The following is an 11216-nucleotide window of genomic DNA, read 5'->3' as shown; positions in this document are numbered from 1 at the left end:
AAAGGCAAAAATCTGGGAAGCATTCTTGACTGCAATGAGATTACTCTGAGCCCTGAAAGATTTGGCTCTCCTCAAAAGTGGGGATGAGGGCAACACAGAGGGACAGAACAGCCAAGACCTGGCCTTCCAGTGAGAGTTCAACTGTTGGAGAACCATCAGGGCACCTGTGCTAACGGAGACCCCCTTGACCCCACGCCACCCAATGACAGTCCCCTGCTGTGGGAACCCACAAGATTGGAAAGACTAAAATTCAAAGTCACTTTCACAGTCACAGAAATGAAGGCCAATACCCAAAGCAAACAGTGAAGCAATACTAATGGGCAAAGTGAAATGTTGGTCAGTGACTGAAACCCAAAAATCAAACAACTGAGTAGCGGCAGCTCTGGAAAACAATGCTCTCATGGGTCACGGAAGAGTCCTTGGACATATAAACAAGCTCAGTTTCCAGAAATGCATACAAGAGCGCAGGAATATTAAACTGTGTGGTCGAATAGAATAGTGGGGGCAGAGGGAGTATTTGTTTTAAATTCAGAAAGGAAGTGGCTGGGTCTCTTATTAGCTAACTTCAATAGAGTAAGTTCAAGCAAAACTACCTCCCATCTGAAGCAAAAACCATGATGTGCCAGCCACACAACTTCATGAGGCTCTTTCAAACGGAATCAAGTTTAAACACTCTTTCCAACAGACAAATCCTGGTTTGGAACTTGATTCTGAAACCAGCATGGCAAGTGAGAGTCTATGGCCAACTGCTAAACCTTCCACTTGGTTATTCTGAGAGCTGAAATTGGCCACAAAAAGAACACAAAGTTTTCACTCTAAGAGATCAAAGAAGGCATTTCATACCAGGAAACCCAATTCAAATCCTCACTTCCAGGAATAAAGCCACAGTGCCCAATACTTGATTGGGAAAATAAAACAGGATTCCAATTAAAATCTCTGATGGCTTTATTTCCCAGCCTTGCTAGTTTAATGCTGTGAACATTTTACCCAGGCTTCTTAAACACCAGCTTCCTGGTCTGAATGGTCACACTTACCACTGGGTAAAAGGGGAGCATTTTAACACTTCATGAATGCATTTTTTGCCCCATCCTCAGAGCTCGATGTGAAAGACAAGGTGATGCTGAGAAGTGCCAGCTTCAGCTCAACCCGTCTCCCAGAACCACAGTCAGCAGAAACCAGGCTGTAGCCCATGGTATTATTTTAATCACAATATTGGAAATGAGAGGGAAGCAGAAGAAAATAGAGGGGACACACCTCAATCTTTTTCAGGTATGACAACAATCAGCTTGCTTTGAAATGATCACTTGGGGTCCTGTCAATCAGCCAGCAGTTCTTGTGTGCCTACTCCACACAGGCACCAGCTCAGTCTACACTCAGAACAGTGCACTGAAATATTCCCCAAGTAATCATTATGTTAATGGTTATGTTTAATTTTCTTTATCTTCTCACTAAAAAGTATGTATCATGTAGGTAGGTTATAAAATCTAAAAATAAAATCACTACCCATGAACACATCACTCAAAAACTAGAACAGTATCAATACTGTATTATCTACCAACCTCCTCCTCCTTTATCCTCAGATCCCTACCACACACACACACACACACACACACACACACACACACACACACACACACACACACACACACACGCTACCATTATTCTGAATCTGGGGTTTTAGTATAAGTATGAATGCATTTTTTTTAATTAAAGTATCACTGATATACAATCTTATGAAGGTTTCATATGAGCGACACTGTAGTTTCAACATTATGAATGCATCTTTATCATCATAAACATTACCTCCTTTTCCTAACAAGTGAGTTGGTTTTCCAAATAACATAGTGATATATGGTTTCCTCAGAAAAGATGTCTTTAAGGGTTTTTTTAAGCGAATCATTGCTTTCAAGAAAAAAATAATTACTAGATTAAATGATACTTAGCTATGCCAAGCTCATGAAGACAGTGTATGAATGAATGAAATTTGGCAAACACTGGCAAAAGTGGCAGAGAACACAGGTTGTGGAGTCCCACAAACCTCTGACTCAAATCCCTACTTCTCTGACTAGCTCTACAACTTTGGGTAACTCAATTTTGCCAAGCCTCAATTTCTTATTGTAAAAAAAAAGTCCCCCTCCCCAAACCATCAAATCGGTTGCTAAATTTGCTCAAAACATATCAAAGGATTTTGCCACCATAAAGTTTGCTTCTCCCTGATTTCTAACAAGTTGTGCATTGCTCTCTCTTCACGTAAAAATAAATCAAGATGCAGAGACCCAACAGAACAAGAGCAGAAAACAGTTCCCAGCCCCAGATCCTCTTTGCCTAAAGCACTGTCCATACACATCGATCTCATCTTCACCTCGTGACCTTGAACAGCAGATCATTTTTCAAATCCACTTCTGCGCCATCCCTTCCTCCCCAAGAAGGCTGGACTACTCATTCCAACCTTACCCAGAGGCCTGTCATCATCATCACAGGACTAGTTCAATGCAATCTAAGGTAAGATAGAGGCATAGTCTCTATTTACCAGATCAATCACTGGTATCTGTTCCATAGACAGATGCAAAAAATTTGGCAAATCACTATGTTAAAAAAAAAAACCACAATGCTATTAATGGAATTCAGTTCCTCACTTCTGAAACTAATTAATTACATTCATGAATATGGCTTACTCCTCGTCTCTACTCCACGTCCTTAACGTTCTTCTAAATTACTTAGAGATAACAAGAAACTTACCTGGATTCAAATGAGCATTCTCTTCCAAGGCACAAAAGTTACTACTTGAATCAAGTTTTATTTAAAACCACTTTATCTATTTTAAGTAAAAGTCAACCACACCGATGGAAAAGGAGAGCATGAATGCAGTCCATACCCATCCCAGCCCTTGAGTTCTGCCATCTATCCAGAATTTATTCACCACCTTTGAGTATTTATATAAGGAATGACAGTAGAAATGCTACTATCTAACCACACAGTATCAATTTAAGGCTTCCACATTTGGGCTTCAAAAGACTTCGATTTTTAATTTCAGGGTAGAAAACAAAAAAGCAGTGAATCATAAAAAAATGACTTGGTCTTCGAAGCCAGGTGACCCAAGTCCTGTCCAGGCCAAAGATAACCTCCTGACCCCCGTTGTCCCCCATGAGTGACATGGGTGAGGCCCGTCTTTCATACTTACGCATACTGTAAAGCTGGATGGCTAGCCAGTGTCTGAGGTCAGCACAAGTCTAGTGTCTGCTGGCTGCCCAAGCCCGGGCCCTGGGCCAGCCGCCCACCTCCCAGAAGCGAGTGCCAGGCCATACTATAGTGTTTCCATTTAAGGCCTGCCACTCGGATCAGCCCACCTCTGAAATTTCTTACCACCACCTTTCCAGGAAGAATTTTTTTGGGGGGTAAAAGCGAGGTGGTGTCTATTTTTTGACACCGCCTTCCCTTAGGCTGTCAGAGCCGTCTGCGTCTCTGGGACAGGATTCTTCAATATTACTGGGTTATGGCTATGTCTTCATTTGAGGGCCTCTTTTCAAAAGTAAACAAAATATGTATGAGATCAGTCCTTTTTCTCACCATCTAACTCCCATCACACTCACCTCAAAAAAGGGAAGAAAGCCGAGTAAAATTAACAAATCCATTCCATTACTTTGCTACCTCTCTCCAAAAGACAAATTAAGCACAACTTTTTAACCAAGACTTTTTCTCTGCTACTAAGTGGAATGTTTTCTTCCCTAAGTAGCTTCCTTTACAGCTTCTCTCCCAAGCGTTCAAAACTCCAGGGAAAAGGGGGTGGGGGGGTGGGGGAGACAGATCTGGCACAAACTGGACAGAGCTGAGCCAGTCTAGAACCCGACGAAAAGAAGTTAGTGAATCCAGCGGCCCCAGCAGCCCACATCTCTCCCCAGCGCGCCCAAGGTGCTAGCCTCACTGTTCGGGTTACAGTGTTGAAGGAAGGGTTTTAAACTTGGCAAAGTACCGTGCAACATCTGTAACCACATTTGCCTTCTGGGGATCGGAAGATGAATCCCACATTCCTGGCTTTGAAGCTTTTTGAAACTGCAGCTAGGAAGAACGGAGGGAGGGGAGGGAGTTGAGCAGAGTTTATTGGCTGTCTCTCCAGCAGAAGGAAATTTCTCTTGGAAGAGACGGCTATTTTGAGGGTGGGGGCGATTCGCCCATCCCTTTACTCTCCACCAAGCTTGTCTAGAAAGGTGAGCCCCGAAGCCGGGCTGCCAGATCTATTTCCAAGTCAGAGGCGCACCCCCCGAAGGAGTTCACTACATACATGCACACATGCATACACACACACACACACACACACACACACACACACGGAAAGCCGGAGACCCCCCACTCCATGCCTCTGCCCTTTCCCATATCCCGCCAGCAGTTCAGGCCCCAAGCAAGACAGTTTTGTTCCGCGGCTGCTCCCCCCACCGACAGCGGATCCAGCTCGGGGGAGAAAGGAATGAAAGCGGGGGGGAGGCACGGCAGACGCCCACCCTCCCACCCCGAGCCCCGTGCCCCGGCCTCTCCTCCCGCTAGGCGCCCTCCTCCCCCGGTCCCCGCGGCTCCCGCGGTCGCGGCCGGCGACCTGCCCTCACCTCTGGTCGCGCCGCGGCCGGGGGCTGAGCCGGGGGAGGCGGAGAGCGAGCCAGCCGGGCGCTGCAGGTCGGCGCGGCGCGGCGCGGCGCGGGGCGGGCCGGGGCGGGGCGGCCGGCGAGCAGCCCGGAACTCCGCGGAGCCGAGGGCCGGCGGCCGGCCCCGAGCAGCGGCCGCGGCGGGGCGGGGCGCGGCGGGCGGCGGGGGCTTGCAGCCCCGGGGCCGGTGCGGCTGGCGGAGGAGCAGCGCGGCAGCGGCCGCGGCAGAGGCGGCCGCCCCCGGGGAGAGAGCCGGGGAGGGCGGGGAGGCGGGGTGAGAGGCGGAGAGGGCGGGGAGGCGGCGGCGGGACGAACTTCCCGCGGCGCGGCGGGGCGGGCGGCCGCGGCGGCCGGGGCGAAGGGGGAGGCGGCCGCGGGGAGCAGAAAAGTTCCCCCGGCGCGGAGGGGGAGGCTGCGGCGGCGGCGGCGGCTGCGAGGAGCAGGAGCCGGGGCGGGAGGAGCGGGAGGGAGGAGGAGGAGAAGGAAGTGGCTGCGGAGCGCTCGGCCAATGAGTGTCTGGAGCTGTGATTAACCAGCAGCAACACATCATTTCCTCCCGGCGCGGATCCAGGGAGCCGGGAGGGAGAGGCGAGGCGGCGGGGCGGGCCGGCCCCCGCGCCCCCTGCAGGCGCCCGGCCGGGGGCGAGCCCGCCGGGCCTGACCGCGGCCCCCGGCGCGCCCCGCGCCGTCTGCGGGCCCGGCGGCGGCTCGGAGGCGGGCGGGCCCGAGCCGGGCTCCCGCGGCCGGGGTGGGCGGAGAGGCGGCGCGGCGCGGGTGAGTGCCCAGGTAGGCGCGGGCGGGGCCGTCTGGACAGCGCCCGGGGGCGCGCGGGGCGGGCGGCGCGCGGCTGGAGTCCTGCTGGTCACGCTCGGGCCGGGTTCTCGGAGAGAACCTCAGCGTCCTCATCCAGCCCACTTCTGACCTGTCTTCAGATCTCCCGTGCACTGTCCTCATTCCCTCGCAAGGTCTGGGGTTATGCAAGAGCTTGCCACTGGCGCAGTCGGCGTCCTTAGCAATAAAAATATGCGGGGGGTGGGGGGAGGTGTCCTGCAGTAATCTAGCCCTGTCCTAGGCGCCATGGGATCTTACAGTGGAAAGGAAGGAACATTCCCCGCCGCAGAGGCTGACAACCTCGGTCCTTGGATACACGAAAACACTCCAGTGTGCTAATATTATCCAGAGCATCAAAAAGGCATGCGAGGATCAAATTTTGCATGGTGTCTGCTGAGTGTGAGGAAAGCACCAAGCCATTTTCTCTGCCCTCTAGAAGCTGGTAATGCACAGTCCCATCACAAAGCAAAATAAAAGCATGAAACCAACAAATGGGAATACCAGGAAGGATTTTTATCTCTACAGGTTCATTCATGCAGCAGGCGGTTCTCGGATGACTGCAGTACTGCAGAAGGTTGCAAAGGAAATGGAAGCTCTGGTTCCTGCAGGTCAGGAGTTTACAGTCTAATTAGGAACACGGGGCATATATTCTTGCAACAGGTAGAAAAGAATCCCCGCTTATATAATCAGCAAGAAGAAGAAGGCTAGGGGCATTTTTTTCAGAAGGGGAAGAAATTTATGCCTATGTGATTGGTGGGCCTCAGGAAAGGAAATTCCAGATCAATTACCAAGAGTGCTTGTATGTATCCCTACTCTGTAGCAAGGGGACCTCAGTGTCACTTGGCTGAAGTCTCAGTCCTGCCACGTACAAATTGTGTGACCTTGGGACAGTTTTAACCTCTCTAAGAAAGGAATAAGGCCTGTCTCATGAGGTCTGTTGTGCAGTTTAAATGTGATTACACATACCTATAAGCTTCTCAAGCCGCAGTGTTAATGTTCCTCAGTTCGTACATTTACGGAGCCCTCATTTTACTGGACTTTTCTTGATACACTTGTTTCTAGTCTCTAGGCTGTAAGCTCCATTGAGGGCAGGGCGGGGTTTAGTTGTGTTCACCATGCATCATCATGTCTAGCAGAGTGGCTCATAAAGGTTTGCTGAATAAATTGGTGAATGAACTAATGAATCCTGTTAAGCTTTTAACTGTTTCTTTTGTATCTTTTCTTTCACTAGTGCTCTTGTTATATGGCCAGCTCAATGCAAAAACCTGTAACTCAACCCTCCTATGGCTAACCTATATTCCAGGAGACATTTGGGTGGCTTCTGGGTAGTTCTTGTGGCCTTAGTACATAGATTGATACATACATGGAACAGGAAGATACACAAGGATACATTTCTCCACACAAGGATATGGTTTTTGGCTTGGACACCTTAATGCAGGGTTTGTCTACTTTGGAACTATTGACATTGTTGACTGGGGAATTATAGGGTGCTGTACTGTGTGCACTGTAAATGTTTTGCAGCATCCCGGGCCTCTGCCCATTAGATACAAATGAGACACCTTCCCTCCACAGTCATGACAACCAAAATGTCTCCAGATACTGCCAGATGTCTCCTGGGGGTCAAAATTGCCCCCTGTTGAGAACCACTGCCTAACTCCAATATCTAATCCATTGATTTGACTCCAGTGGAAAATTACACCAGTAAAGTAACTTGGAGGAAATACATCCTCTGTTATTCTAAGATTCTCAGATCTCCTCCATCGTATGTTTCAAGGAGCACGACTCTTGTTAATTAATTGCCTGCTGCATTGTGAATTGGCATCTCTTCTGTTTTCTGCATATCCTCCTCCTTTACGCCCAGATCAACATGTTCATTTCTAAAAGTCAACAGCTTTCAAAAACTATTAGGAAACGGTTTTGAGCAACCTACGAGTTCTGTACAATATTTTCCTATAACATTTGGGCAACTTATTCTATAAAATATTGCAGGAACCTACCCTGTTACAGTTAAGCTCTTAGATTTACAAACAATAACCATAGCCTGTCTGCATTCAGATTGCAAGTGATGTGGAATACAAATTGTAACTTTTAGAAATCACTTCATTTAAAATATTTAAGTAACTACATGGAGTGATTTTCTTTCATCACGAAGCCATTTTTTTTTTAATTCCGGAGAGTTTTCATTGCATAATGGTTACAAGAGAACATGGTCTATCAAAACCTGTAAAGCAAAAATCAGCTTAGTTACACATGTCAATGTCCAAAAGCAAATTCTTTAAAAAAAATTTTGGTGGGATGTTTGAGAGCTGGTGCTGTTGATGAAAAATCCTGATGGATTGATGGGCTACAGTTCAATTTCTAAAACCTTCTTGAAGAAAAATAAAGAGTACTGGTTAAAGAAATAAACAAACAAATTCTGATAAGTCTGTCCACTCACTGTGGGCAGGTAGAACTGAAAAACCCCTACTCCTCACAATAGGCAATAGGGCCGTGTTTACAATGTAAGCAGCCATTTTTGTCCAGCAAGGCAGTATCTTTCTTCTTGTCTCATTAAATAAAGTTACTTGAAGCATCAGCTTGATAGTTCTGTTCATATTCAATTTGGGTTTTATAGTTGTGTAATGGTTACAAGCCTATGGAGATTACTTTGCATGTAGTTTAGTGATTGTGCATGTTAAGGTGGTTGTGTCCAAGACTAGGTAGGCATCCAAACTGCTGAGAAAAAGAACAAAGTTTGAGGGCTGGATGTGGTTTGTGGTGAAGAGATTCTCCCATTTCTGTTTTGTTAGACTGGAACTAGGACATGTACTCTTAAGGGATCTCCAAGTTCTCTTTGAAATCCATGAAATTGGTGCTTTTGCTTAAGTTGTAATATTTTTCAAAGAAATTAATATGATGCTTATCAATGTCTGCCATGTAACCATGCTCCCACTATTCCTTTTTTGCTATGTATTTAAAAGAATATACACTTTGTTTAATGATATTTTAATAAAAATAATGTAAGGCATTACCGAAGTTCCACGTGAATTTTTTTCCTTTTAAAGGTGTCTGTACATTACTCAAGTATGGGAATAGTGACTCAGTTGCATCATAACTATTCTTGGAGATTGATGAATTAAAAGGCCTGGACATCTGGAATTTAGTCCTAATCCTGAGGCCCATAAGAAGCCAATATAATGCTCCAAAGATTGAAATGACAGGATCTCAAGAGTAGTAGGCGACTGGTGGAAGAGAAAATCACACCTGAAAGGGTCACTAACAATCCTATCAGACCTGGCACCCTATTCTCCAAAGGTAAACATTTAACCAGTCAGGACAGACACTTGTTTATCTTCCAGTTAAACTTTCCCAGGTGTGTGAATGACTCATTAATTGTTCATTTTATACAGGACTTTACTCTCCATCTACCATATTCAGGCAAGTGTGGGAGCCACACAGGGAGTCCTCTAACTGTCTGCAGTTACTTTGTACCTGGGAAAGTGAATCCAGTCCCTCCTGGTACAGCAGGTTACCGGCAAACCAGTGTAAGGCTACGAGCCAACCACGTGATACAGGAGGCAATACCAAACAGTTGCAGAAAAGAAAGATGACTCATTAAATGGTGTTGAGGCACTTGGGACAAATCCTGGTAGTTCTTCCTCTCACACCATTCCTGAAAATATTTCCAGAAGAAATAAAGAGTTAAAATTTTTTAAATTAGAAATGAAAGCAAATATAGGTAGGTACTTATCATTGGATGGAGAAAGGACTTTCTAAACAAAAGCTATGGAAGAAATAAAAAAGATTGGTTGGCTTGACTGTGTACATTTTTTCCCCTAAAATTCTTTGAGGGGACAATCAAACAACAAGGGAAACCACATAGTGAAGCTGCTTATATACTCCAAGGGTTAAAATCTGTTCTGTATTAAAAACTCTTACAAATCAACAAAATGCACTCTTTAAGAGACAGTTGGGTAGATTCCATGAATAGATGAAGAAAAGTAAAATCATTACACATGAACATTAGGGGAAAAGTTTCCTCTAAAATCTGAAGGAAGGGTAATGCAAACAAAACTGAGATAAATATTTCACACAATTTGTCAGCAATTGAACATATTCTCTTGATAATATTGACTTTAGAAAGGACACTCGGTTATAATGGATACTTATTTGCTTGGAAAGTGTAAATTGGAAAGCAATTGCAAATACCTTAAAAATATTTATACCCTTTGACACTTTATTCTGATTTCAGGAATTTATGCTATGAAAATAATCGCACAAAGATTTGTATATGAAGATAATCATCATCTAATAATTTGGGAAATGCCAATAATACAGCATAAGTTCAAAAAAATAGAATATAAAGGTAGTATTCCAATTTCATAATCCTCATAAACACATGAATCCCCTCCCCCTCACATAAACACAAAAATGAAAGAGTTAAGAGAAAATTTTCTAAGATGTGCAGTAATTATCTTTGGATCCTGGATACGAATGACTTTTGGTTTCTTCTTTATACATGGTGTGTGTTCCAACTTTTTTATTAGATATTACTTTTATAAGCAGAAATAAGCATTATAATAAATATAGGCACATATTTTAAAAGGGCCTGACAATCAGAACAAAACCTGGCCAGTGATGAATGTATATGGATTTATATTTGTGAAGAAGAGGTAAAGAATTTAATTCAAATTTGGTATTTTTGTGCTCTACTCATAGGTCCATTTCTTTCAGAAGAAAATTTCCTAGAGGACTGACAGCCTTGTCTTATCCTTTGCCTGCATCTCAGTCTCTTTGTGACCAATTTCCTTGCAACCTTGAGGGCTAGGTGCCCATCAGGCCTGTCCAAGGTCTTGCTCACGTTCTGAAGCTGTTTGTGCTTCTAATTTACTGAAGTACAGTTAATTTAACTACATTGGAGATGTGGATTTTTAAAAACTAGGCTCATGGATGAATGCCCTTAGGATGATCAAATTAATTTCTTCCTCAAATTAAACAAATATATTTCAAATATAATTGTGTGGTTCCTAGTAGAATCCAGTATTACAGTGGCTTTTCATTTTTAGGGAACATTCTTTTGCCTGATTGGTCCCTCTGAGCATTGGCATCATGAAGACGTTTTCATGGATAAGAAATCAAATTAATTTTTCAATTCCTAGCATGATAGCCCCACTCTACCAATATCTAGAATCCAAAGGCTTCCTTTTTATTAACCTACTTTTGTTTAATGAAACTCCAGAGATCAGCTGCTAAGGTTAATTACATATAGCTGAGAATCACTGTGTGACCTTAGGCAGGTAACTTTAGATTGCAAAGCCCAGCTTCTCCAGGTGTGGAGAGATGGGTAAGTGGCATTTCCAAGGTCTCTCAATTTTGAGATTCCATGACTTGAGCTGGACTTTCCAAGAAAGTTATTATCTGATGTTGCTGATGGTGATTTTGAATGTTCTGGGAACAAAGGGCTTTACAAATTCTAGGAACTGACAGGTCGGTGTGACTGGAGTGAAAGGAGCACGTGACAAATGGCCATGGAGGAGGACTGAGGTGGCCTGGCCCAGTCATGCAGTTCTCAGAGAACCAGGCAAGGGAAGTGATTATAAATTTAAGCAGGGAGTGAGTGGCAAGTTTACGTTCCATCATTTATCATTACACTCAAGACATATGTATTCCTTCATTAATAAGGTTTTCTCCCCTAGTAGTCATTTTATTGTTTAAAGCAAGAAATAAAATAGGCAAGTTCAAAAGAATATATTGTATATAATGAAAAGTAAA

General features: G+C 44.8%; 1 long non-coding RNA gene across 3 annotated transcripts; it reads left to right on the top strand.

Moving 5' to 3' along the window:
• Positions 1-5091: 5091 nt before the first annotated feature.
• Positions 5092-8475, top strand: LOC118911800 (uncharacterized). 3 transcript variants are annotated; one of them, XR_008998819.1, is made up of 3 exons: positions 5092-5408; positions 5707-5907; positions 5991-8475. It is a non-coding gene; the product is annotated as an uncharacterized LOC118911800 (long non-coding RNA). The 3 variants fall into 3 exon arrangements; XR_005024605.2 differs by having other exon boundaries at positions 5092-5420; XR_005024604.2 differs by lacking the exon at positions 5092-5408 and having other exon boundaries at positions 5430-5907.
• The last annotated feature ends 2741 nt before the right edge of the window (positions 8476-11216 follow it).

Source organism: Manis pentadactyla, chromosome 8, assembly GCF_030020395.1.
Source record: "Manis pentadactyla isolate mManPen7 chromosome 8, mManPen7.hap1, whole genome shotgun sequence".
NCBI classification, from domain to species: domain Eukaryota; kingdom Metazoa; phylum Chordata; class Mammalia; order Pholidota; family Manidae; genus Manis; species Manis pentadactyla.
This window is presented reverse-complemented; position numbering and strand designations above follow the sequence as displayed.